Consider the following 24,224-nt stretch of genomic DNA (forward strand, 5'->3'; position numbering starts at 1 on the left):
TTAACTCCAGATATATGCATCATACTGTGCCACAAGTGATACTGCCGTAGAATTCACAATCTTAGTAAGCACATACCCTTTAGCCATCCTAAACCGACCCGAACCGCCTACGACCGTTCGATCGGCTGAACCAGATCCATCAACCAAACCAATCACCGAAATAGAACTCCCGTTATACTCCCCTTCATTAAACAACAGAGTTATTGCTGCCATAGCTGACTCCTCAGCAAACGCAGACCTGAATGCTGTTCCTTGCGCATGACCGATCAGCTTCAAGTTCGATTCAGGCCCTGCACGTAGCGGGTTGTCAAATACCACAATGTTTCCAAATGTTGAGTTCGGCCGGTTTAGAGATGCAACTACATTTGAAGTTGCGTTTTCGCCGCGGTATTTTTCATGAAAGTAGAAACGAAGATGTACCGGAGAATAATTCGAGGATGGCTGAATCATGACAGTTAAGAGAAAGGCGAAAAATTGCTTGTGAAATTTGCCATTATTTTGTTTTATTATAGGTGATAACTGATAAGGTTGAAGATTGCTTTGGGGGTGAAAGGTATTATGGGGGATATGACTTGACATTTAGTTGCTTGTAGATATTTGATAAGCCTAGCAACAACAAAATATGTATAAATTAAAAGGTCAATGAAAAATAGTAGTTCGAGAGTCAGGATCGTTCCTCTGGCTTTGAAAGTTATATAAGATCTACATACTTTTTTGTTTTGTTCTGTTCTGTTGTTTTCTTAGTTCTATTTTCTTTTTCTTTTTTTCTTTTGATGGTTGTTGGCTGTAGATTTATAAGTGCTATAGTTTGTACAAGAACGCTTTATATTTTAATACATATATACCTTGGCAGTCTTTGCCAAGTGTTTTAAAAAAAAAATCTACATATGTGCTTTGATATTTTGTGGCGCTTTCCAAATAGTAACTAATGGAATGGATCACTGTGTTTAAATTTTCAAGACCAATATACAGAAGTGGCTAGCAATAGAATGCGTTCTTAACTACTACAATGGAGATGATATTACTCCCAACTGATTTTTTTCTTTTCTTTCATTAACATAAAAATATATAATATATAAAACTGTAAGGGGCTATTTGTAAGTTACACATATTTCCTTATGTCAGGTCAGTCTCTCAGCTCTCAACAATTTCTTATATAGTTTTCTGTCCTTTCAGTCTGAACCCATGTTCTCTTATGCTCTTTTATTAACAATTTGATCAAATGAAAATTCATGTTTATAAGGGCCAGATTGCATTTTCTATTTTGTTGCTCTTTCATGTGAATTGTTGTTTTTTGTGCATTTTATACAATACCCCTATACCGGTCCATACCTTCTCTGTACCAGCCTCTAATACAACTGTACCAGCATAATGCAAAAGGACAACAGAAGTGGGATGTTACTGGTATGATGGGCAAAACAGTCAGTTTCAATAAAAAATTAAAAACTTTATAATTCGTGAGTGGCTTCATATACTCACTTGAGAACCATAATGGTATACAGGTAAACCTTAGATGCATAATTTAGAACTTGTGATTTTGAATAATAGAATAACAAGAATAGGCCAATTAATCTCAGTTTATAAAAAAAAAATAATAGAAGTCAATCAAGTGTTGACTGAAATGAAAGTGTCTCATGTTATCGGTACCAAAAGAGAGGTACAGGTATAAAGAAGAAGAGAAATGAAGAAGAAATCATTTAATAGAATGAACAACAAAGTTACTTTAGATGGAGATGGATGCACTGATATCTAACTGGTACCAATACTGGTACTGATTCTTAGATGAACATCACATGATTGGTAACATAATGACAACAACATGATAGTTTAAAAAAAAATGAGAGGAGAACAATAAATTAAGAAACCAATCAAATTAAACTTCGACTGACCCTAAAGGTAACTAAATTTGGCTGCCAGTAATTAACCTAAATGGTGTGATTTTGGCTGCCAGTAATCGACTCGATTTGCTGAGTTAATCTACATTTATTTTAAACTTAAAACATTTAAAGTGCAGGAAAGTTTAGAACTAAACAATAGCTTAACATTAGGGAAGCTATGATAATTAAACTGATATGGTGGTACTTGTATTAAATTTGACCAAAAGAGTATGTAAACAGGCAACTAATAAGCCTCAAAATATGATTTGGGCTAAAAAAGAAATGTATGGACCAGAGAACTGAAAAGAGAACTGAAGTTATATTTGGACATTTTTCATTGGGTCCAAATAAATTTGAGGATTAGATTTATGGACTGTTAATTAAGCCTATTAAGCAATTCATTAGGAAAATTCTGATTGTAATGAAAAATGGTACCATAATAAACAGTTTTAAATAATAATGTAAGTCTAAAAGTTAGGAAATGACACTCAGGATCACTTGAATCAAACGAACCATGTAGCGAAATCAAGTGCAAGTCTTGTGGGTCTATAATCTATCTTAAATCATTTTAAATCTTCATTTCATGTCGTGCTTGTATTTTGTGATATTTTTGGTGAAATTGTTATACCCGAATTTTGTGTACGGTCGGCAATTGACATCTTGACTCATATTAAAATGGGTGTATTTTTACCTTTATTTATTTTCAAGCAATATGTATTTTTTTTAAAACTATGAATGTAGTAGTAAATATTTATTTTCTCTACATAGTAAAAGTAATGCCACAATAATCTAATTGTTGTATTTATTTTCAAAACGTTCACAGTAAATTTATTTTTGAAATAATTAAGACTAGAGCTAAAACCGAACTAAAGAAATTATTTTCTTATCCGTTTTTTTTACTTTGGTAGATTTAGATATGTGTCACGAGGAGTATGGTTAGAGGGAGACTTTTTGTGCTGCCGTGATTGATCAAATGTGGTATATTTTATTTCTTTTGTAGACCATAAAATTTGATAATATAAACTTAGTAATAAAATAAAAATGACAATATTCTGTGATTATTATGAAACTGTATTGCCTGTGATTGGCTGATTGGTTGATTGCCTTGTATATAAATAAGTTTCATTCATATATGATATGGTGTGATAAGGAGAGAGATGACAATTAGACAAATAGTCACAGACTAAGATTTTGTTTCCTTCGAAGTCAGCATTTTAAAAAGCAAAGCTGGAGTTTGGAGGACTTGAGTAACAAGTGTTATATATATAATTGATTTATAGTTGTATATATGAAATTTGTTTTTAACGCATAATATATCACTAGAACTTTAAGAAGAGTACAACCCTCATTCTTTGTCAGATCCATCATTGTACTTATTTCGTTATGAGATTTTATAGTTTGGAATTAGATTTTTCTTTATTTAAAAGTGTTTTAATTAGTTGGCTTATTTTAATTTGTTGTTCTTTGGTATAATTTAAAATAAATTATAACTCAGAATAAGATTTTTGCAAAGGATGGCTTTAAAGGAGAGGCCCCTAAGAATAAAATAAGTTCAATGTAAAAAGGTTAGATACAATTTGCATTCTTCGGGTTTGATATGTTAGACAAGTAGAACTAGGGTGTTCTTAGATTCAGGTGAACACAAGTCTAAAATCTATTGAATCGGCTTCAAATGACAAATTTGAATCGTTGAAACCCGCCTATCTTACGAGTGATGTGTCTACATGTAAAAGAAAAACTACGTGTGATATATCTACATGTAAAACAATGCATTTCTACCTTATGAGTAATGTGCCTACATATAAAAGATAGAATTTGCATTTCTATGAACCATTTAATTTTATTATGATTTTGTAATCATAGACACGCTGGATGTGAATGTAAAAGAAGTTTTTATTTAATAATTAAAATGCTACCTTTTTCCTTTTAAATTTAACATCCACAATCTCAAATTCTCAGTGCCCCATCCTGGAAAAAAAAATTGAAAGTCTTTCTACATGATGTAAGTCAAGAAATTGGAAAAAAAAAATGAAGTTTTACTATGAAACCAAAAATTAAATAAATAAATAACAGATAGAGCATTTCCGAGTTAGCAACAAGTACATGGGCCATAGTTGGGCTGACAGCCTGACAACAACTATAAGCTCTCTATTTTATAACAATTGAATGAGAGGAGAAATATTACTTTGTTATATAATAAATAAACCTTTTTACCTAAAATTTTGTGATCAAATTTAAACCAAACTCATGCTTTAACGGTAAAAGGCTGCAATTAAATATTATTTTATCCAAATTGAGTTAGTTTGATGAGCGATTTTGGTTTAGTTCAACAAACAAACACGCCTACTAGCAAACATGAATTAGGTGAGAGGAGCCAAAACTTTTGGATATATAACCTTAATAAATAGTTCAATTAAAGTAATCCTGCTGAACTTTTTTGAGCTGGAGTTGGTTAGCTAATCTACGAGACTATTGCTGCAATTTTACTCCTTTTGTATTTCTTTTCAGTTTCCTCTTCATTGCTAAATTATTAGATTTTTTTTCTTTTCTTTTATTGTTGCTATTGTTAAGAAATATTGCAAATTCAAATAAACTTTTTTGTGCCAGTTAGCATTTCCAATTTTATGATTGTCTCTGTCACAACCTCAGCGACTTTAATATATGGTGAATTAGAAGAGACTGTGAATTTCATCCTATTTTAGTTTTAGCTCTTAAATACTTAATAACACAATTTTATTTTATTTTTAATTTGAATGATATCTTATAATATATTCATCCTGAGAGTTGCATGTATTATAAAAAAATTGAATGTCAAAAGTCAAAACCCATAGTAGGCTTTAGGTAATTAGGTCTGCTTCATAATTCCTATATGAGTTTTGAATTTTGATTTTTCTTTTTTCAGAATAAAAATTGAATATTGAGTAATTTCTATGAACAACAAAATACAAGACCAAATAATGTTGATTCTCAACTTGGCAGTTCGGTTATCATGAAAATTTACATGCGAACAATTTTGTGCTCTCGACCAAACAAAGTTGGGGGCGACTGCACTCTGCCGCCATAGAAAGAAAGAATTTATGGCAGCGATTACGAATTTAGGATTGTAAATACACGGCATATTGGATATCCGTAAATATATACATAAATATTTTCAATGATATATATTAAACTATATAGTATATATCTACTATTCGGATACAGATAATTAAAAATCAAAATTATATTCGTATTTATATTCATATCTGTACGGATAATCGAATATCGGATATCCGTATCAAATTTTTAGATACGGATCCGAATACAGTCGGATGTTATCCAATCCATTTGCACCCCTAATAATGATTCATTATTATTAACATCATAATCGTTCTGTCAAAATGGACGGCTATAATTTAATATAACTTTTTGTTTTAAAAATAGAATGACGTTCTAGTGTACTGAAAAGTTTTTGGAACAACTTATATTAATTTTATTAAATGGTCATAATTTAATTTGAAAGTTTTTAAAAATGTTATATATAATCATTTCTCTCACTAGCATTATAATTTATAAGTTCACCGCAAGAGGTATAAATTTACAATCATAAATCTGGGCACCTTTTTATTGCTTTCTTCGTTAGGTCACTAAAAAAGGTTGTTAAAAGTTTAAAATCATTGAACTAATTAGCTTGCAATTACAACCGTTAAGCATTTTTTTAAGAGATGCAAGCTCTGATGTATGATAACTAGTTTTCTTCAGCAAAACGCTATTCTATTCACACGCAATTATTTGCACGTGTCATATCGAGTTCATACATGATTTCGTTCTCTTTTTCCGTCCTTTAACAAAAAAAAAAAAATTGATCATTGTTGTACACTTGGTACTTGTTAATTATGTACTTATCAATTATGTTATAATGTATGTTTTATTAAAAAAAAAAATAAACTAAAATGTAATATAAGAAGAGTAGGGTTCCAATGCTTCATTTAGATCTCACATTTTTATTTTTATTTTCAAAGTCCACATAATCAATATGAACTGTTCTATATTATTTTGTTGAATTTATTTTATTATTTTTAAAGATAGGTACAAAATCATTATTTTTGAATTGATCAGAATTTTTTGAAAAATAGTGATGTACCTATCTAAACAAATGGTAAAAAAAAAAATTAAAAAATACATAATTTAATTTTTAAATATATTTTAATATGAATATCATATTGAATGGTCCATATCAACTATTTTAATTCTTGAAAACAAAAATAAAAATGTACGTCAAGAATGAAATATAAAATACATGAGACATGTGAACTTGCGTAAGAAAACTCCGTTCATATACTTTTTTATTCCAATAAAATATCGTGTGTACGGTGTACCTCCTGGGCTCCTGGGTATACTTTCGGTGACACCAATTAGAAACAGTATCAACACAAAAAGAAAAAAGAAACAAAAATCATTTGGGTTGTATTTGGGACGCGTGGCACTTTGTTTTTTAGTATATTTCAAATCGAGGGTTACTTTCATATGAAAGGGGGTTAATTAACCTTTTTATTTACAATCAATTTATAAGATTCTAATTCAAAATCATTTTCCTATGAATTATTTATCAAAAAGGCATCTCGTTTTAAAATTAATTCAAATATGTGTTATAAACCATCATTACAAAATAATTAAGACCTCTCAAACGTAGCAATTACTGCTTCCATTTTTTTGTTTTTTTATTAAAGAAAATAACGAAACCGACTGGACTAATTTTTTTTGGATTCAAATCAGCTCTTTTTCTTAAAAAAAGGAGTACCCTCCTATTCTACAATCCGAGCCGTTTAAAATCGATCACACGATTTCAATTACATCCGATCTGTTTTAATAGATTATATCAATATAAAATAAAATAAAACAATTGAAACCGTATGATCGATTTTCAATGGCTCAGAATGAAGAATAAGAAAGTGTTACTTTTCTAAGAAAATGAGCAGATTTGAATCCCCTTTTTTCTTGTCATGTTAGTTCTGGAATCTGGGACCATCTATGCCAGTAACAATGAGGTTGGAATTGAATTGAATTACGTAGATTGGATGCATTGAATGATACAAAATTGACAGGTAAATCCTGCGTGTGTACGGCAGGAAAAAAGAAAAAGCATGAACAAATTTGGACCATGTCTCCTCATTATTTTATTCCTAATTAATTTTAAAAAAACCATCTAATCTCTTCAGACAACATAATCACATTTCCTCTGTTTGCATCGGTAATATTAATTAATTAGAGGTCCTGTATAATGGTCTCTTATTTTAATGGATTGGTTTATCATAATCCAACCATTGTTTTTAACTGGAAAAAAATAATAATATATTGGGACAATCATATATAGGGACACGTGGCAGCAAGCGTGAAGATCTAAACAGTGCATCTGTAATTACAATCACATGTATCCATGTTTCTAGCCACCTTGACGCATTTCTCCAATCATGGATTTGGATCTTGCTTAAGACGCTTGACTTGTTAGCAAGATAATTTATTATTTTGTATTGCATTTAATAATTAAGATTATTAGTTACGCATATGGGCCATGATTTTTATTAATACCCTCCAACAAAAAAAGAGCAAATTTACCCTCTAGACTGAAAAAATTTCAAAACTATTCTAACCGCCCAGCGTTTGGGCAGTTATTTTCTTTTTTTTAACCAAACCGATCCACTATGGGACGGTCAGCTATAATAACTCTCTTTTTTCTTAGAGATATTTAGTGTGTATAGAATGAATGTTTGCTATAAAATTTGGTATTCTACATGTTCGAAAAAAAAAATGAAAAACTTAATCGGAAACTTCAACTCAAGTTTGGAGGAGGCTCTTTCCTTTGTTTTTTGGCAACTTTGAATATGCATTTGTCAATTTTACGTTTCCAATGGGTGTCTCGCAGCTGTTCAAGTATAAACAATCTAATCTGACAAATTAGATTGCCTCTTCAAAGTAATCTAATCTGAGTGATGTAACAGCACAGAATCTCTCTATGATTACAATATACTCATCTAGGATAGGTGTCATATAATATACATTTTTGATAAAAATATTAAAATATCTCTAAAAGAAAAAAAAAAGTTACTCTTTAGTAGCCATCTGTAACAAAAAAATCACAATCATTTTAAAACTAGTATAAACTAATTTGTATCTTGGTAAAATCTAAAAATATTAAGATCTCTGAAAAAAAAAAAAAAAATTACTGTAGCTCACCGCCTCACAGTAGGGCAGTTTGGTAATAAAAAAAAATGACCGCTCAAACGTTGGCTGGTTAGAGTATTTTTGAAAAAAAATTCAGCCCATAGGAACATAGGATATAGTTGACGCTGTAATCCAGGTAGGACCGAGTACAGTACTCCCTTGTACTCATTTCCTATATATTTCTTAAATCACGGGCATATGGGTTCGGAATAATTTAAGTTGAGAGTATCAAATACGATCTTGAATTTAAGAAATATATAGGAAATGAGTACAAGGGAGTACTGTACTCGGTCCTACCTGGAATACAGCGTCAACTCAACAACAACAACAGTGCTAAGCGCTGATACATATTTTAATTTCATTTCAAACCTAATTTGCTAATGTTTTGTAGATTCATGATTTTACTGTTTCTTGTGATCAGTGCTATGCGCTGATTGGCCAGATGAATTATCACCAAACTATTGGTTAGTGTGCGCACTAATTAATTGAAATTATGTGAACCATTAATCGGTAATATTGACCGGTTTGATGTTTGAGGTAATAACTTTTTTCTTCTGGAGTTTTTGAAATGAACTCAATAAATGACTGACTAAACTGACTTAACGATCCAATAAATAACCGACTAAACGACCAGTTAATCAAATGACTTAGATCATTTTTTACGGATTCAAATCCGCTTCTTTTCTTACCCTCTTATTCTTCTATCCGAATTGTTCAAAATCGATCACACGGCTTCAATTACATCTGATTCGTTTTAATATATTATATTGATATACAAGAAAAAAGTAATTAAAACCGTGTAATCGATTTTGAACATAGGATGCTCCTTTTCTCAAGAAAAAAAAACAGATTTGAATCCATTTGTTACTGCACTGCTTGTAATCGGTAAGGAAACCACCATGCATTGATGATTGATCTCTGTTTTTTTTCTTTAGAAAGAGAGGACAGGCAGCTGGAAAAAAGCCTACTAAAAAGGAGCATACAGTGCCAGGTAGTACCAAGTGTGAACAATGTGTGAAGTTGCATTGATATCGTTACGACGCAAGTCGCGGCCTGATCAACGCAAAAATCGATCTCAACGACTTCGTCATGGAATTAATTCGCAATTCTTGGTAGACGTTGGCATCAATTAATAATATGTGACGCAATGCAAAAAAAAAATAAAAAGCACGCGACTCACACAAGTCACAACTCACCGTGCAATTTACGAGCATCTACACAAGTCCCTTTCATTTCCTTCCATTTTTTTCTCTTTTTAGCTGGAGAGTCATCTAAATCACACACACAAAGTTGCGTAGTTTAATTGCGCTGATCCAAAAATCTTGCGCTCCAACTGCCCCACCGGATTCCACACGGTTTAATTATATCAGATTTACACAATATTATATATAAAGTATAGTGTACGGTCCTTGGAACAATATCTCGTAATGATTTACAAAATTATTTTGTGGGTCGATTGATTTTATTACTCGCTCAGCTGAGAAGAGACATGGAGATAATTAATCTATAGTTTTTTTTTCCTATTTGTATGGACACAAATTGTATATGTTATTTGGAAAAATTTGAAAAATAAAATATACAAGGGACATAACAATTATGAACTATATCAAATATTGAAATCATTGTATGCAGATTTGATAAGACAAGAATTATAACATAATTCGATCTAAACTGAAGTGCACATTGAAAAATATGTACATTTAAAAAATACAAATACATTTATGTCTATATTAGAAACGGACAAAGGTATTAAAAACGGTATGCATCATTTTGTATTGTGGGATTAAAAAAGTGGCTACTAAAATATTTTAACACAAAAGGTTGTATGGCAATGTCCACATTGAATCCCTACGAGCCAGAGCAGTTCAAAACAAAGTTTGGCTCTTCAGTCTTCACTCTCGAGTCATGATTAGAATGGGAACGTGGTGAAATATTTTTTAAATAAAGTGATGTGATTTGAAATAATAATTATTTATATTATGTACTATTATACTGTGTCACTTTATTATTTTTTTAATTAATTGTCGGAATAGATTTAACGGGTATAATAATGTGTGTTGAGTAGAAATAGGGTGTTCTTAAGTTCACCAAAGTCTCTTGGTAAACTTAAGTATAAAATTAATTGAATCGGCTTCAAATGACAAATTCGAACGTTGAAATCTACGAGTGATGTATCTACATGTGAAAATTTTAAATATTAATTTTAGTATAAAATCAAACAGTCAAAATTAGCAGTTTAATAAATTAATTTAATGCATTAATTCTTTGAATCTATTTTGACTCTTTGATTCTATGTAAAATTAATTTCAAAATTAACTTTTTTTACATGTAGACACATCACTCGTAAGGTAGACGAATTTTAACGGTTCGGATTTTCTTGTGATGTATTTGTTTATTCATATGTGATTACGCATAGAGGATTAATTTTGCCCGCCTAGGGCATGCCGCTTGTGTACCCGTGCCCGAGCCCGGGTATAGGTCGGGTACTCGGGTACACGGGTACGGGCAAAAAAAGGGCCGGACCCGATTTTTTGGGCAAATACCCGACCATACCCGGACCGACCATACCCGTACCCGACCATACATGTACTCGTGCCCGTACCCGTACCCGTTGTACCCTACCCGTACCCGTTTACCCGTTGTACCCTACACGGGTACCCGTACCCGTTTAAATTCAAAATTTCAAAATTTTCAAAATTCCCCCCAACCCATTTAAATTCTGTTTTTTTTCCTGTTTTTTAAATCTGTTTTTTTTTTTTTTTTCTAATTTCTGTTTTTTAAATTCTGTTTTAATTTCTGTTTTTTAAATTCTATTTTTTAAATTCTGTTTTTTAATTTCTGTTTTTTAATTTGTGTTTTTGTATTTCTGGTTTTTAATTCTGTTTTAATTTCTGTTTTATAAATTCTGTTTTTTTAGTTCTGTTTTTTAATTTTTGTTTTTTTATTGCTGTTTTTTTATTTCTGTTTTTTAAATTCTGTTTTAATTTCTGTTTTTTAAATTCTGTTTTTTAAATTCTGTTTTTTAAAATCTGTTTTTTAATTTCTGTTTTTTTATTTCTGTTTTTTTATTTCTGTTTTTTAAATTCTGTTTTTTAAATTTTGTTTTAATTTCTGTTTTTTAAATTCTGTTTTTTAATTTCTGTTTTTTAATTTTTGTTTTTTGATTTTATATGTTAGATTCATTTTTAATAGGTTAAAAAAATTGGTTTTTTAATTTATGTTTTTGAATATGTGAAGTAATTAGATTTGTTTTTAATAGGTTAGATTTTATTTTTGAAATTCGGATTTATTTTTAATAGGTTAAAAAAAGATGTTAGATTTATTTTTGTGAATATGTTACATTAGATTTTATTTTAAAAATGTTTGATTTATTTTTAAATAGATTAGATTTATTTTTGAAAATGTTAGACCTATTTTTGAATATGTTAGATTTATGTTGAATAGGTTAGATTTAATTTTGAATATGTTAGATTTATGTTGAATAGGTTAGATTTATTTTTAAAAATGTTAGATTTATTTTAAATAGGTTAGATTTTTAATTTATATTTTATTGTTTTAAAGTAATTGATTTAAGATATTTTTTATTTATATTTTATTTAACCTATTAAAAATAAATGAACGTTTACAAAATATATTATCATTTTAAAATGAACGTTTAGAAAATATATCATCAATTTAAAATGTAAACTAAAAATTTCAAGATATAAATAAGTTATGAAACTATATAGTTAGAATGAGAATTTGAAAATAAAATAAAATGATTCGTGTAAAGAAATAAATAAACACATTTGTACTTAGCTGAATAAACATACAAATTTTCGCAAGAATAATTTTTATATATAAGTTACAAATTTTATTTATTTAGGAATTATAAAGATGTGACTTGATAATTTTATGTATATATATACACACACTATTTGATATTGAAGTATTGAACTATTTAGATTTTAAAAGTCGAATTATAAACACGTAATAGTATTTATACGACGCTGTTAAAAAAAACAGAAAAAAATATCCTAAAATTAAAAAATATATTAGAAATTGATCAACTTTTGATCTATAAAATAGTTCTTTTAGACAAAATCAATTGTCCTAATCTGAAAATAGTTTAATATTCTAATTCTCAAATGAAAAAATCACTGTTATGCCTGAATCTCTGTCTTTGCTCTCTTCAGTGATGGAAATTAATTGTTTTGCTAATATTTTGTTTTAAATATATTTGATTAAATATTAAGTGATATTTGACAATTTTCAAATTAAGTAATGAAAATGTTGAGTTTAAGAGTAGAAGAAAAAGATAACAAAAATAAACTCAAATATTAATTTTAGTGAAACTAAATAATTTGTCAAATATCACTAATTGACACAAATGTGATACACTAGAATTGCATAACACTTTTTATTATAACATTAAAAAATACACAGAATTGACACAAATTTCAATTTATTTGGATTTTTCTATAATTAGTTATGAATTTTCAAAGTTCTACCGTAAGAAAAAACTTCAAACATCTATAACTTTGGCTACGAGTGTCGGATTCACGCGTTCTTCGACTTTTCGTAAAGGGGAGAACGAGACGGATCCGATTTTGCAATAATAATTAGAATGAGAATTTAAAAATAAAATGACTCATGTAAAGAAATAAATAAATACATTTGTACTTAGCCGACTAAACATACAAATTTTGGCAATAATAATTTATATATATAAGTTACAAATTTTAATTATTTAGGAATTATAAAGATGTGACTTGATAATTTTATGTATATATATACACACTATTTGATATTGAATTATTCATATTTTAAAAGTCGAATTATAAATACGTAATAACATTTATACTACACTGTTAAAAAAAAAAACCAAAAAAAAAACAGAAACAAAAAACAGCAAAAAAAAAAAAAAAAAAACAGCAAAAAAACAAAAACAAAAAAATCAGAAAAAAAAAACCCGTACCCGGACCGCCCTACCCGTCAAGGGTATACGGGTACGGGTATAGGACGGATAGGGTATGATTTTTGAAAAAAATACCCGACATATACCCGTACCCGTATACCCTAGTACCTGTCATACCCGTACCCGCCCGACCATTAATACACTAATTACGCATTGCGTCGTGATATGTTAAAGCCGGTTTACGTGATGTGATGTGTTGCATTGTTATTGAAAATAATTTCTGACACAATGTGTTGCAACAACCCTTGTTCGATTCATACTGTCTACTTTAGATTAAACATGACATGATGGAGCCGATCGCGCTGTGATTTTTTTTTTTTAAATTTTAGTGTACTATCGTTGACTGGATGTCCGCGGGAATCACGCCCTAGGTTTTCATTTTCAAACTCAGATGAATACTAAATAACTTGTTTCCTTTTATCTACCAGTCCTCCTATCTCGTGGTCTGCTACACTGTTGTGTGCAGAATCAATGACACAGATAAATTCAAAAAGAAAATTCAGAGAAACATAAAAAAAAAAAAAAAAAAATCGAAGAGGAAGTTCGCAGAAGTTGCAAATTAAATACACAGTAGTATGGTAATTATGTTTTAGGTACACAAATAAATAAAACAAAATTTATTTTGTCATTTAAATTTTATTTTAATAGATGAATTTTTTTTTTAAAATGGAGACATGATGGAATGCAAAAATGACGACATTATTACATATTATATTTGTCGAACCAATTTAAATCTAAGGTTGTGCTTCAATATTAGAGGTAAAACCTCACTAATGAAAAGGGAGGGGAAGAAGATGGAGGAGAGTCTCCCCTTTGCACAATAATCTTACACTCTCATTCGGGAGGGAAAACTTTCACCAAAAATATACACGATATTTTCCTCCATACAGTAATCATTCTTCTCCGTTTCCCCTCTGATTCTCCCTTTTTGGAGCAGATGAAGGCACACCTGACCAGACAGGCTAGTGAGATCTCCCCTCCGTACAATGATTTCTCCTTCTCCTTCTCTTTCCTCCTCATACCCTCTTCTGAAGCTGAACCTAGATATTAGAATAGTTCTAGGTAAAAATAATTCTTAGAATGTGAAACATGAAACACCTCCTTGTGTGTAGGGGTGCAAACGGATCGAATAGTGGTAAAATTATATCTGTATCCGTTTTTATTTTCCGGATACGGATAGGGATCAGATATTAGACGGATATGGATACGGATCAGATATTAACCGGATACGGATACAGATATCTGTTTTTTTTATAACAGTGAATAACATAATTTTTTTCATTATTCATATTAAATTATATAATATATATCTACTATCCGGATACGGATAATTAAAATTCAAAATCATATTCGTATCCGTATCCGCACGGATATTCGGATGTCGAATATCCGTATTAAATTTTCGGATACGGAGTCGGATACAGTCGGATAATATCCAACCCGTTCGCACCCCTACTTGTGTGAACTAAAACTTTGGGGGAAAAGTTTCACCTAATCATAGTTTGATCAACTAGACTGTTGGACATTACTTTTGCAATCTTGGCTAGTCTAGGAAACAGAATTACCTGAACTGAATATAGGATCAATCTAGCTAGCTAACATTATTTAATTTATTTTCCAATGCTGCTAAAAATCAAAGGTTGTTGAGCTTGGACATATTATGAAGTGATAAGCATACAATGTTTTAAACTTTTAGCAGCTTTATTAGGGGTGAAAACGGAGCGGATACGGAGCGGATAATGCTAATACCATATCCGCATCTGTCGGATAATGAGCGGATACGGATACGGATAGTAAACGGATATCAAAATTCAATACCAAATCCGCCTTAAACGGATACGGATACGGAACGGATAGTCCACGGATACGGATTCGAATACGGATATAAAACGAATAATGGTCGGATAATTAAGATATATGAACTTCTAAAATACAAATATTAATTAAAACATTAAATATAAATATTAATGAACTTATAAGAGATGAAAGATAATCTATTCATATAATATATATATATCAAATAAGTGTATGGTAACAAAAGATGTTGTGGTGTAGTGGTTTGAAGCTTGGTCTTAAGGCATTGAGATGGGAGGACATGGGTTCAAATCCCACCTATAGCAAATATTTATTCCTCTTTTATATGGGTTTGGCCAAATTATCCGAATCCGGATATCCGCTCCGTTTAGGACTCCGAATCCGTATCCGGATCTTTTATGGATTTCCGAAAATTATCCGAATCCGTATCCGGGAATTATCCGAATCCGGATTATCCGGATTCGGATTATATCCGGATACGGAGCGGATATCCGCCGGATAATCCGGCTCCGTTTTCACCCCTAAGCTTTATGGATAGCATCATAAATAATAATATTTAATAGGTGTACTATAGCAACTTTTCTTTATTCGCTCTAAGGATTAAAGTACTATAATACAAAAGAAACACAGGACAAATTGTTTCCGTGTTGTTAGAAATGTTACTTTTTCTTTATGAAAATAGTAACTTCTGATGGTTTTTGTACATGAATATCTTTTACATGTGTATATTATTTCACAAAAAATCAAATGACGAGTCTCAAGCAGTACAGCTAAGCTGTTAGCTGGTGAAGCAACATTAATTTCTCAAACAACCCACATACGGCCCCAGAGGCGAAAGATAGTACAACGTAAGGGTTGCTAAGTAAACCCCAAAGTTTTCAATTTTGTTAACAACTAGATAGAAATTTTACTATAACTGTTATTTTATATGTACTAGCCACCTCTGTGATGATACAAAAAATATAAAGGGCATATGTGTAAGAATAACATATCTGTTCTTTTACTTCGGTTATCCAACTTATTAGATCACGTGAACAACTGACTTTAAAAAGTTGCAAAATATAGACAAGTACAAAAATAAATAAGGAAAATAATAGCAGTGCGGTTACCGAAAAAATAAAAATTATTGACGTTCAGAACGGCCATTTTTATTAATACTTCAAAAAAAAGGAAATTCTAAAATGTCCCCGTGTTTGATTTTTTTTCAAAACTGTCCCGACCGCTGGGCCTACGAGCGGCCCAAAACACCAAGCAGACCGCCCTCTATAGGGGCGGGCCACACCCCTACCAGACCGCCTCCTGCAGGAGCGGGCCACACCTCTAGCAGACCGCCCGGGCCAGTGGCGGTCCACTAGGGACCGGACCGCATGTGGTCCGGGAGGTCATTTTTTTTTAGAGAGATCTTAATATTTTGATTTAAATAATTTTATGAAGAAAAAAATTTCCTTGTTTATGCCAAAAAAAAAGATATTTGGTATATTTATGCAGTGATGTCGTAACTTTTTATAACTTTGATTTGGTTTGTCAGTTGGCTCTCACAAGTCTAAAGATAACATTAATTAAGGACTTGACATTGATTCTTAATAATTTATTTTATTCAAATATACGCAAGGAGATATAGTTAGATTGTCTCAATGATGTCAACTTTTATTTTTAGAGAATAATTGAATTATTTGATTATTGTCAACATATACCATTTGCTCGGAGACAAGCAAACGAACACAATAAATAGTACATGCATTTTAAAATAATTATATCAATAATTCTTCAATAATCTTAGACTTTTGACTAAACAAAATACCGATCGTTGTAAACCTACCGTTGAACGAAAACTTAAACTGGATTTTTGAGACACTAAATAATGTTTTTTTTTAATTCTGATGCTTCGGATGTTCGGGGTTCTCTCCTAGAGTGATATCCGGATTTGTCTCATTCCCCCCTTTCCGAAAAGTGGTCATACGCGCAAATCCGACTTTTCTAGCCAAAGTTATAGCTGTTTAAAGTTTTTTCAAAAGCCGAACTTTGAAAATTCATAACTAATTGTAGAAAAATCTAAATAAATTGAAATTTGTGTCAATTCTGTGTATTTTGAATGCTCTGCGTGCTGGTATAATCACTTTTGTAGTTTGGTTACTGTATCAGTCCAGACTTGCTGATTTACTAGAAAATATCAAATTTGATGTTTTTAGTGCATTGCACTAAACCAGTGGCCTTTACTTAGTGCTTGGTTGCTGAGTTTGGACTTGGTACCATACCAGATGTCAGTCTAGAGTGCATTGTGCATGGACAGAGATCTAATTTGAGGTTTGTTCATATTTTAGTAGCTCTAAACTATTGTTTTAGTATCAGAAACAAAGAGAAAAATATCAACAATCTATCCGAGCTTGAAAATTTTTGAATCAAGATCAAATCCTTAATTAGTGTTATCTTTACCCTCTGATCGGAACCAAGAACTATCAAATTTCAATTCAATTCAATAGAGATGACTTCAATAGAAACGAATTAGAATTGAAATTTTCTGATTGGAAAGAACATTTTCACCGACAAGAATTCATTTGGTGAAACAGAAAAAAAGACAGCTATTTCTCATAATTTACCATCTATGCCATTTACTGTGATTTTGTCGCTTTAGCAAAAATATAAATTAAAAAAAAGTTACAGAAGGAAAGGCTAGATGGGCTTTTCTCTGCCTCTCAGCCTTCCACTGGAAGTTTCTTCTCCTTTCACCAAAACAAAGAAAAATAGTCTACTCGATCGTTGGAGTTTTACATATTTTACGTACGATGGCAAAGCACTAGAGAAGAAAAGGATAAACGGAGAAGAGGAGTTTTCGGTCCTATCACTTTTTTCCGTACGATTCTTGTCAAATCTTATCGTTTTGAGGAGGATTTCCCAGCGCGATTTGGCCTCCTTGAAATCCCTTCGACTGAAATCGTTTCTCGTGGCTTCTCTGGTTCCGATCAGTTATTCGACACGAATTCTATTTCCAATTCTTGTTTCTTCATTTTTTTACGCGTTCCGATAAGAGGGTTAAACTTGTGATAGCCAACTGACAAACCAAATCAAAGTTATAAATAGTTATGACATCACTGTATAAATATACCACATGTCTTCTTTTTTGGCATACACTCTAAACAAGGAAATTTTTTCATCATAAAATTATTTAAATCAAAATATTAAGATCTCTCTAAAATAAAAAAGGACCGCCTGGACCACAGACGGTCTGGTTCCTAGTGGACCGCCCCTGGCCCGGGCGATCTACAAGAGGTGTGGCCCGCCCTTGCAAGGGGCGGTCTAGTAGGGGTGTGGCCCGCCCCTGTAGGGGGCGGTTTGCTTGGTGTTTTGGGCCGCCCGTGGGTCCAGCGGTCGGAGAAGTTTTGAAAAAAAACCAAATATGGAGGCAATTTTAAAATTTCCTTTTTTTGGAGGAGTATTAATGAAAGAGGAGGGTTCAAATGCACCCTATCATTTTTCTCCGTTTTCAAAGTCTGAATAGTCCATCCGAACCGTTAGATGCGATCTATATATTAAGATGTGCTTGGAGTCCAAATTTTACATTTTTTGGAATTTTTTTACTATTTATTAAGCCACTTTGAAAATCGCTGATCCAATGGTCCAGAAAATGTAAAATCAGCTATTTTCAAAGTGGCTTAATAAATAGTAAAAAAATTCCAAAAAATGTAAAATTTGGTCTCCAAGCACATCTTAATATATAGATCGCATCTAACAGTTCGGATTGACTATTCGGACGTTGAAAAAGGAGAAAAAGGATAGGGTGCATTTGGGTGCACAAAAATTTGGGTGCATTTGAACCCTCCTCTTAATGAAAATAGCCGTGTTTAGAATGTACGGTTAGATAAAATTAGTTTTTTTTTTTTTCAATTATACCCTTAGGTCTCGTTTTATAAAGAAGAAACTTCCTAATTTAAAATTAGAAAAAAAGAGTAAAAAAACTTCTTTTGTTTCTCTATTGAAAATTTAGAAATATTTAAAGAATAATAATTTTAGTACCCGCACTACAGTATCCACACAGCATCCGCGCTACAGCACTCGTGCTATAGTAATCGTGCTACAGTATACGCACTTAGAGAAATAATATATTATGGTCCCCACTAATTATTATTCTAAAATTCCAGCAGCATCATTTCTCTATGGTCCCCACTAATTATATAGTTTCTCTTTTACAATCCCCGCACTCGTTCTCGCATCAACTTTTTTCTAACAAAAATAGTTGACTTCATAGAAATAAATACTTCAATGCATAGATATAAATACTTTTAATACTTAAATATTAATACTTTCAATGTGATATATAAAAAATACTTAGATATGTATAATTTCATAGTTATAAAATACTTTCAGTGTCATATGTAAAAAATACTTTAATATGTATACCTTCGTTGTTATAAATTGGGTACGTTGGATGACACAGGAATAGCGCTAACTCAGGAATAGCTGCTATTTCTGGCGAGCTATTCTCAACACAGCACGTTTGGATGAAAAAAAAATGCTATTCTCAACAATGGAATAGCTCGGGTTAGTTGCTATTCCGCTATTCCTATGAAATGTTGGGTTAGCAGCTATTTCGAAACCAGGAATAGCTGCTATTCCGAGCTACATTTGGATGAAACAAAGAATAGCTCAGAATAGCTCGCTAATCCCAAATTTGGAATAGCCGCTAACCCAACATGTCATAAGAATAGCAGAATAGCAGCTAACCTGAGCTATTCCTTGTGTTGAGAATAGTGTTTTTTTCACCCAAACGTGAAATAGTGAGAATAGCTTGCTAGGAATAGTAGTTATTCATGTGTCATCCAAACGTACCTGCACAATACTTTGATGCGTGATTTGTTATGATTATCCTATCTGGAGTTCTCCAATCATCCCCGCGTCAGCCTTCCTCTAATACTTCAATGTATAAGTATAAATACTTTCAATACTTAGATATTAATACTTTCAGTGTTATATGTAAAGCATACTGCAAGTATAGGTATAAATACTTGTACGGCGAGGTATAAATACTTGCGCGACGACGAGTCTTAATGTACGTCATCATGGATCTCATTTGAAAGAAAATATTACGTAGATATTAATAATATGGAAAAAAATTAAAATTGTGGAGATTTTGTAGTCCATGCAGAAAATTATATTTCTGCATTTAATTTTCGGTGGTCCCCCCGCAGGTACTGTGATGCGGGTACTATTATCTTCGCTCTACAGTATCTTCACAATAAATAATTGTTCGCCTCATAGCTATAAATATTTCTGTACATATGTATAAATACTTCCGTGCATAGATATTAATACTTTAGAAAATAAAATTCGAATTGTGGAGTTTTTGCGATCCCTCAAAAAATTATTTTTTCACATTTAATTTTCGGTGGTCCCCCCGCGGATATAGTAGAGGTATTGTAGCACAGGTACTGTTATCAATTTCCAAATTTAAAATAAGGAAGCCACGGAACTCTAACCGTACATTATAAATTAAAAAAATAACTTCTTTTATTTGCTTTCTATTAACCGTGCATTCTAAATTTGTAAAAACTTCTTTTTTTAATAGCTTTTTAAATTTAGAAGACAAAAAAAGGAAATCCACAGATAAAAGACAGAAAATAGCGGACTACAGAAAAATTTATAATAAGGAAGGTATACGAATGTGTTATTTTTTATTTTTGATAAATATGTCACGTCATTTATTGATGTTAGTTATTCAAATAATGAAGAATCATATTATCTTATATAAGATTTTGGTTTTTATTATAATATTTTTTTAAATATATGATATATAATCAGTTAGCTTTTTTTATACTCAAAAGTTGAGTTTCGCCTCTGTACGGCCCCTTCATATTTTGTTGTCTGGTGTAACGTGGTCTCTTCTGGCCAACAAAATTTTATATTTTAGGAACACTTTAGTTTAATTTTTTTTTTATAAACCATAGTTAGAAAAAAGATTTTGTTGAAGCCAACATGATTAATTATATTTTTTTTACAAAAACTATAAGAACAAAAATGTCATTTTGGTTCCAGATTTTTTTTTTTGTCTGAAATGGCAATTCGGTCCCATGTATTTTTATAATTTTTTAAAGTATTTTTTTCTCGAAATCCGTGAAAACACCTGGGACCGAAATGACAATTCGGTCCCAAAAAAAAAGGACCGACTTATGGTTTTTAAAAAATAATAATAATCATGTTGGTTTCATCAAAATCTTTTTTCTAATCATGGTTTATAAAAAAAAATTCCACTTTAGTTGTATAATTAAATTTTGTTAAAATAAAAAAGTAAAAACCACTCGCTTTAGCTTTTTACCTCTATAGAAGGCAAAGTGCAAAACTTTTGCAGTGTACATATTCTGTTGCAAAGATGATGAAATGATACTGTTTTTGTCAGATTCTACAAACCAAGTAACACATTCTATTTTGACCAAATGCTGTGCAAAGATTAAAAGGAACATGCTCGAATCTTGATTAGAAGAGAGCGAAAGGAGATTTCAGTGACTACAGTAATCTGTAAGCTTTATCGGATAGACATTTGGAACCAGTATGAGGTGGCAATCTTGTCATTTTTCATTGTCTTTTTGGTAACTTCTAGTTAAGTAATGTAAAATTGGAAGAATCCATAAAACAATTCAGACCGCAGTATTATAATTCATTAATTATAAAAATATCACAGGATGAGATTCCGTAAGATCCAAATTAAATATCGGGGCCAATAGCTCCATACCGAAGATAGCATCCTAATTGCATAAAAAGACAAGATTGGCATTTGGTACAGTTTGAAATAAAATATGAAAAATATGCTAATAACTGCATCCGGGGATCAATTTCGAATCAGATCAACTAATTTCCTGTTCAATGCACATGTTAAAAATTTGGAAGAACAATTCTTTATAGATATTAAACAATTTGGTGACTTAATTTTTATTTTTTTGAAATCCTGTACAATAATAAAAAAGAAGCAACTAACAGCCCTCCAACTCCAGTACCTCAAAAATTCTCGGATATTTTCAACTAATTCTGTAAACATCAATACTAAATCCTATAAACTAATTCAACAAATCCTGTCAACATAAAAACGCGTGAAAGCCGTTAAAAACGCGTGACAGCTGTTAAAAATGCGTGAAAGCTGTTAAAAACGCGTGACAGCTGTTGGGGACCACCTTCTGTGAACATACACATAGTATCCTGTGAACATACACATATTATCCTGTAAACATACACATATTATCCTATAAACATACACATATTATCCTGTAAACATACATATTGTACTTGAAATTATGGTAGCTGTGGCAGTTGAAAGTGCGTCAGAACGCTAAAAAGGGAGGATTTTATACATGGGGATTTTCGAGGGACTGTGACCCGGGGGGACGTTACCTTTTCTCAATAAAAAAAGAGCCAAAATTCTAATGTCCCAACAGACTAAGATTTTTTATTTATAGAAATTACGCAAAAATAATATAGAGAATTAGATGAAGTGTAGGATCAATTTGTTCTCATAAAAGAAATCAAATCAATAGTTTGATTTCTTTTTGGACATTTTTAAAAGGAATCACTGATTCGATTTCTTTATCTACTCGGATTTCCTATGGTCGTGGTTCATGAGTATGAAAAAAAAAGTTTTATAGTTTAATTTGTTGTGTGGCCTTTTCTATTGTCGTGTGGTGTGGTGCGGCAACTAAAGGAACCGAATCAATACCGAATTATTATTTTGGTTCCTCTAGAATTGTCTAAAGGAATCAAATCAATAATTTTGTTTTATCTACATGATCAAAATGTCTATGATAATTGTTTAAAAGAATCGAATCAATAATTTGATTCTTAAGAATCAGTTTTTGATCCAGTGATAAAGTGCAACACCTTCTGTGTGGAAGGTTATGGGTATTGAAACCCAGATGAAGAGTCATTTATGGATAATTAAATGAAAGTTTGTAGGCTAGACCTCCACTTTTCTATATCAAAATGATTCAATTCTTTCTATAAGATTAAAATCTCTGTGCAATCCATGTATTTTTTTTTATATTATTTTTAAATAGTTTCTATAAATAAATATTCTGTACAGTCTGCTCTCTATGTAACTAGGAAGCCTAGTTTGTTTATGTCGAAAATGCTATGAAATATTTATAAAGGAGCTTCTAAAAAGAGATTTGTGGATTTGGACCATTAAGACTGATGCATATATTTGGATCGGACTCATTGAGCTAGATCTTTCTAAATTTATTAGAAATCAGGTACTCTTTCTGTTTTCATACGTGTGACTTTAATAATTTCTATAAGTAAAAAATTTTCCATATCCAATTAGATATTTATTAAAAATATATATAAATATTATTGAAAAATAATATAGTTCATAATAATTATCTAATTATAATGATAAATAACATATTTTTTTCATAATATGTATATAATTATATGTATATATTTACTATTTGAATATAGATAATTAAAACGTAAAACTATATCAGTATCTGTATCTATGCGGATATTGAAATATCAGATATACATATCTAATATGAATCGAATACATATCAAATATTATTCATTCCATTTTCACCCCTACTTCTTCTTGACCCTCTTGTATTAGTACAAATGCAAATTTTTTATCCATATGCAAATATCATTATACGAGTTCATATTTACTTACGGTTTGATCACGACAAGTTAAGATCATTCGATCTTTCAAATTTTATCAGATTTGCGTCAGTTTTGGGTCTCATGTTTATTAGGCGATTTATCTTAGTTTCATAAAAAAATAAAGGTCTAGTTTTATTTCAAATCCAAGACGAATTTAGGTATATGTTTGTTTGACGGGTTCGGATCGGAACAAATAATCAGATAAAATTAATACCTCAAATTTTGACTTAAAAGATATTTGTACTAGTTTAGATGTTTATTGAGGATTCAACTCCTCTCCAATTTGGACCATTTATTCATATCAGTCAAAACAAGTGTTAAATTTATAAGATGGTCCAAATAAGTTTTAAATTTATATTGACAAAATCAGTCAAAACAAACAGAAAAGGACAAATATACAATTAAATTAATCTGAATCGACTAATATGAGGTGGACATTTTCCAAACCCATGTAACACTCTCCAATAAACTTTTTATAATTAAAGAAGATAATAAATCAGTCTAATAAGTCTTAAATTTATTAGATAATTGACAAAATCAATCAAAACAAACAGCAAAGGACATATATACAATTAAGTCTATCTGAAATAACTAATTAATATGAGATGGACATTCCAAAGCTATCTAACTCTCCAATAAATTTCTTATAATTGAAGAGAAGATTATCCATCAGATGTCCTTTATGTCAGATCAAGTTAATAAAAGTTTATAGAAATTTATTTTGAAATTTATAATACAACAAATTT

General features: G+C 30.9%; 1 pseudogene; it reads right to left on the reverse strand.

Moving 5' to 3' along the window:
* LOC144575290 (dirigent protein 2 pseudogene) lies at positions 1-450 on the reverse strand (annotated as a pseudogene).
* Positions 451-24,224: the final 23,774 nt, after the last annotated feature.

The sequence above is a fragment of the Carex rostrata genome, chromosome 24, assembly GCF_964058835.1.
Source record: "Carex rostrata chromosome 24, lpCarRost1.2, whole genome shotgun sequence".
In the NCBI taxonomy this organism is placed as follows: domain Eukaryota; kingdom Viridiplantae; phylum Streptophyta; class Magnoliopsida; order Poales; family Cyperaceae; genus Carex; species Carex rostrata.